At 45.9% G+C, this 6,000-nt stretch overlaps 1 protein-coding gene across 1 annotated transcript in view; it reads right to left on the reverse strand.

The window, feature by feature from the left end:
- LOC144493553 (4-galactosyl-N-acetylglucosaminide 3-alpha-L-fucosyltransferase 9-like) overlaps nucleotides 1–4,942 on the reverse strand; it is a 73,115-nt gene extending 68,173 nt beyond the window's left edge. The window contains exon 1 of the mRNA XM_078212647.1: nucleotides 4,832–4,942. The gene's annotated coding sequence lies outside the window, so the exon portion shown is untranslated. The remainder of the gene's footprint in view (nucleotides 1–4,831) is intronic.
- Nucleotides 4,943–6,000: the final 1,058 nt, after the last annotated feature.

Raw genomic sequence — 6,000 nt, forward strand, 5'->3', positions numbered from 1 at the left:
AGCGAGTGGCACAATAAATTGGAACTCTCCAGCTTCAAGAAACAATTAAATGTAATTAATCTGTTAAACTTTTCTCACATTTGTTTTCCTTTTTTTACTTTGCATTTGTGCTTATATTGTCTATAGAATTAAAGTGGGGAAAAATGATGTATGCAAGCATCGAACAATCATGTTTGGATCTAACTCCAGTGTGGATTAATACTCGTAGAATCATTTGCCTTTACATAACTTTGTTGCTGTTTCATAGCTATACAGGATTTTCTATATATGTGTGCACACATTTCTATTATTAGATTGCTAGGATCAGGGCAAATCCTTTAATCTAGACTATAGCTGAAGACCAGACTCTTATAATACAGAGAAATCAAAGCAGTTCCATTGTAAACATGTGACAGGACAAAAGTTTCCATTAATCTCTGGTCACAGTGTCTTAACACCTGGGAACTGGTACAGCTCAAGGAAATAAAATCTGAAGTCAGCTTTCCCAAATGGTTATGTGGCAGAAGTAATTTGCTAGATGAGCCTTATGGTCAAAAGACAACAAAAAAATTAGTTGCACAGATTTAAATGGCTTGAAACCGGGATCATGTTAAGTTGAAGACTGAGATAGCACTTTAACATTTTCTCCAAGATTCTAGTGCAATGATTTCTCCTTAAATGAGATCTAATTTCAAAGAGATCTCATTGGATTTATCCAGGATTCAATTTATTTTCATTTATTTCTTCAGGGTTGTACGTTTATTGGTGAGTCCAGAACTTATTTCCATTTTCTGCTGCATGGCAGGGGAATATAAAATTCTGGTTAACAAGTTGTTCTGCCCCCAGATGGATTTTACACACTTCCATGCGAGAATTCTCTGGCCGTTCATGCCCCGTCGCCGCTGCCATTAAGAGTGGAGATTCTGGCAGCAAAATTGCCGTTCACTGCACAAGAATGGAGAATCCCAACTGCGAGCGAGGTCAGAGAATCCGGCCCCCTTTCTCTTCAATCCCATGAAAAACCTTCTATTATCTGTCATACTGCAGCCATCAAATAACTTCCGAATTTGCTTCACATCTATCTCTGTCCATCAGTTTGTTAATTCTCCAAGCTTACTCCACATTATCTATGTCCAGTTGGTTGCACTATGCCACTTCTGACTTCAGCTCGGGACTCCCTGCTTTTGTCTCCTCTCTCAAGACTTTTTAGATTCACAACTTATTAATTCTTATGCAATGCAAAAATTGTAATGGAAATTGAGTTTCCCTGTTTAACTTCACAGGCCTATTTTTGTTGCTGCTTTAGACCTGAGCCCATCACATTATTTACCCTTTCATCGCAATGTCCTTTATGTCCTTTTCAGTTTACTCATCCTTTACACCTGTTTTCTGTTGTCACGCCTTCCTTTGTCTCTCTCCGCTCAGGTTTCCAAACCTGATGTTTCAGGACAGATGTTTCTCCCCAGTCTTAACAACCACCACTTGGGCTCTCCAGGGGCTGGTACTGGCCTCAATGATCCCCTCCCCCAGGAGGCGTCGCACCTCGGACTTTATAAACGCTCTATCTTCAGCACTGTACTGTCTGCTTTTGGTGGCAATGGGCTTGCAGTCGGGGGTGAGGTGTTCAAAGAGCGAGGGAGGGGCGACTTTAAGGGTCGAGAGACCACAGGTGGTGCACGGTGGCTGGTCTAATAGCTGTGGATTTTGGATGGAGATTGGGGGAAAAGGCCCATTATACACCATGGTGACGCTCCCAAGGTGACACATGAAATCTAGCCCCAGTAGTACGGCAGCGCAGAGCTGTGGCAGCACGAGGAGCCTGCACTTCTCGTACACCGTGCCCCGTACCGTCAGAGTTGCTACACAGTAGCCGAGGACATTCACCGACCGGGACGTCGAAGCCATGGAGATTGATTGCTGCATTGGCAGTACTGGTAGTGCGTAGCACCTCAACGTGTCAGGGTGGATAAAACTCTCTGTACTCACATTGTCAAATAAGCAGTTAGTAGTGTGGCCGTTTACCTTGATGTCCATCATAGACCAGGCGAGTTGGTGAGGGCTGGACTGATTCAACGTGACCGAGGCCACCGTCGGATTAGGCGATGCGGTGGACAGTTCCCCCGTGACTCGGCTGACATCATCCAAGATGGCGGCTCCCGTGGGTCGCATGCGGCTGATGGTGTCCAAGATGGCGGCCTCCGTGGGTCGCACGTGGCCGATGGCGTCCAAAATGGCAGCTCCGGCGGATCGCACATGGCCGATGGCGTCGAAGACAGTGCCTCCCGCGGATCGCACGCGGCGCTGCTGGGCCTGGGGGCCGATTTTGCCCTGCACACTTTCAGGTAATGGCCCTTCTTACCGCAGCCAGAGCAGATCGCGAGTTTCGCCGGGCAGCGTCATCGTGGGTGCTTCCCCAGGCTGCAGAAGTAGCACCTCGGGCCTCCGGAGACTGCCGCAGTGGTCCGTTCGGCGTCAGGACGGGGCATGGTGTAGGTTTGCGGCCCTCCCTGGTACAGAGATGGCTGCGGTCGCGGTGTCCACGGTGCGCCCTCGTGGTCGGGGGTGTAGGTCTCAAGGTTCCGGAAAGCCACCTCCAGCGAGCCGGCAAGCTCCACAGTTTTCTTCAGGTGCAGCCCACCTTGTTCCAGCAGACGCTGCCGGATATAGGTCGACCTGATGCCCGCGACAAAGGCATCTCTGATCAGGTCGTCAGCGTTGTGGGCGGCTGAAACGGCCTTGCAGTTGCAGGCTCTGCCGAGTGCACGCAGTTCGCGCAGGAATTGTTCAGTCGATTCCCCAGGCTGCTGTCTGCGAGTGGCCAGCAGATGTTTGGCGGAGACCTCATTCGGCTGCCGTTGTACTGGCTCTTTAGGAGATCGATTGCATCCTGGTAAGTTTCCGTGTCTCGGATCATCGCGAAGACGTGAGCGCTGACGCGGGCGTGGAGCACGTGTAGTTTGTCGATGTCGGTTACGACGACGGCGGAGGAGGAGGCGGTGAAGGTCTCGAAGCAGCGCAGCCAGTGATCAAAAGAGTTTGAGGCCCCAACAGCCTGTGGATCCAAGTCCAATTTGTCAGGTTTCAGGAGTTGCTCCATCCCAAAATTTTTGTTAATAAAATTGATGCACCATTGATTACGCAAAGACTCGTTGTTGCGAAATAACAGGCTTTTATTAACAAAGAACGGGAGCACTCCTGAACCGATAGCTAATCCGAACTGAGGCAAAAGGGGCGGAGAGCAGCCACCTTTATACCCCGAGAAGGGCGGGAGCCCTGGATTGAGGCAGCAGGGGCGTGTCCAGGCATATCACATAAACTATCACATAAACAGACAACTACAGTGGTTCGCCACACTCCGCATAATTAATGTAAGCAGTGCTCCTATCTCTTAGTGAACACAGAGCCACATGAGTATGGTATTGAGTCTGTTCCCTTGGTCACCCACACATATGGTGACAGCCAAGGAGATATGTTTGCTGCTCCCTGCTCAGTAGTCAAAAGATAATGTAGTCATTAACTTTGAAAAGAAGGCCATCAGTGGCATGGTGGCTGCTCCCAATTATCGCACACTGGCTAATTAAGGGGCCAAAACAGAACAATGTTTTACTGGTGTCACAATAACTAATGATCAATGAAGAGATTGGCACTCTGCCTGCACAGGCATTTGGGCCACTTTTATACTGGATGAGGCATTTCTGAGAGTGTTAAGCCTAATTTCAATATCAGATTCAGACTTCTAAATTGATTACAGCTAGTTAAACACTAACTTAGTTTTCTGACAAATGCAAAGCTAGCTGGCAATGTGAGCTGAGAGAAGGACACAGGGAGACAGCACAGAGATAGAGAAGAAATATAATGTTGGATGTGAAGTATAAGTGTGAGATTATACAGTCTGATTATAAGAATAGAAAAGCAGAACATATTTTGAAAGGTGTGAAGCTTGTAAATGTTGAGTTCACAGAAACTTGGATGTACGTGTACGAAGAATGCAGAAAGTTAGCATGCATTAGCAATAAGCCATTAGGAAGGCAAATGTCATGTTAATCTTTAATACAAGGGGACTGGAGTACAATAATAAAGAAGTCTTGCTACGATTGTTTAGGGTTTTGGCCTAGAATACTGTGCGCAGTTTTGTTCCCCATATTTAAGGAAGGACATAACTGCATTGGAGGCAGTAGAGCGAGGCTTCCCAAAATTGATCCAAGGGATGAAAGGATTGTCCTATGATGTGGAGCTGAGTAATTTGGATTTATATTCTCTGGGGTTTACAAATTAATGAGAGACAATCTCATTGAAACAAAGAAGATTCTGAAGGGGCTTCATAGGGTAGATGCCGAGGGATCGTTCTTGCTGACTGGTGCATCGAAAACAGTTTTCGGATCAGGGACTGATCATATAGGACTGAGAGCAGAGCAATTACTTCACTCAAAGGGCTGTGAGCTATCTGAATCCAGTACCCCGAAACAGCTGTGTGTGATTTATCATTGAATGCATTTAAGGCTTGGATAGACAGATTTCTGGCCTCTCGGGGAATCAAGGAATATGGGGAGCGGGCAGCGAAGTGGAGTTGAAGCTTGAGATCACGTAGTTGAACTGAATTGTAGAGCATGTTTGATGGCTCATCTTGTCGACTCCTGCTTCTATTTTTGTGTTCTTACATTTCTGCATCTTGATCTTTCTAACCAGTGCACCTTAATGGACTAGCAGCTTTAGTTTTCACTTGTGACTCTTTCTCGAAGCTTACAACAACATGAAAGTTGAGTGCCTTTTCAATTTCCAGTGGAACAGTAAAACAGTAGAAACTCAGGATCATATAGACAGGCGATGATACTCACTTGAAAACCACACCTACCTGATGCATCAACTCTGATCCCATAAGAGTGCCCTAACATCAAGAAGCACTTCTGGTATATCTGCCTCCAATTCCATTAGTACACAGATAGCAGAATTCCAAAAAGACACATCTTCCTGCTCCTTCCACTGCTGTTCATCCAGCAGCCACAAATTGCAGCACAGAATATCCAAACAAACTTCCAGTAACTGAATAATGACTGTTTTATATTCTGATCAAACTTCTGTGGGGCAGCAAATGCCGAGCCTGTTTTCTGATTCACCAACGAACATGTCCACACAGGTAACTTACTGGCAGAGATCTTGTTGCTTTTTACTTGTAAGATTCATGTGACATTAGAAACATGTTTCAGTGGCAGAAACAAAATTTGTCCTGCAGCAAAATGCACAAGAATTTGCATGTGTAGAAGTGCTGAATGGTTTTTTGTGTACTTTGCATGATGATTGAATTAAACTGGACCAGATTCAAGGGAATTCAACATATATCTAAAGTCACCAAACTCTATCCAGCTTGGTAATTATTGTGTCCTGAATTTATTTTTCACATTTGTTCTCATGCCCATGATTGTGTAAATTGCATTCACTTCCCTGTTCATCTTCCCTGAGGCAAGGGCACCGTAAGATAGAGGGATGTCCTCTGGAGATTTTTGAAATTAGTTGTGGACCCCCTTTCCAATAGAATGGTCCGAGGCCGCAGCTGTGGCCATCTAGTATCTGTAGCTCTGGGGATATTGGAGGAGTTAAAGGAGACTTTGCTGGTTTCCGTTCACAGGCAGGGGGTTCTGGCACCAGCAGGCTTTAGTCTCAATGGGAGACTGATCAATTGCTGGTAAGGCCCAGGCATTGTCACCAATATTTCCCTCAGTTCTAACTGTTGCCAAACAGATAACCAGTGTCAGACTGATTCCACCTCCAACAAGGTGACATAGAGGTGGGATGGCATCCGTGAGGCATCCCAAGGCCAGAGTCCCAAATTTTGCTCCACATTCTACCTTCAAAGTGATCTCCAAGGTAATGGGAAGGTTTTGTCCATCGGATCCATTAGAATATGAGTCTAGCTGTCCGTCAATACTATCTATTTAGGCTACCATGGAAATAAATATACAAGCTTAAGAATTAGGAACAGGAATAGGCCACTCGAATCCTTCAGCCATGTCATTCAATAAGATC

This window comes from Mustelus asterias, chromosome 5, assembly GCF_964213995.1.
Source record: "Mustelus asterias chromosome 5, sMusAst1.hap1.1, whole genome shotgun sequence".
Classification (NCBI taxonomy): domain Eukaryota; kingdom Metazoa; phylum Chordata; class Chondrichthyes; order Carcharhiniformes; family Triakidae; genus Mustelus; species Mustelus asterias.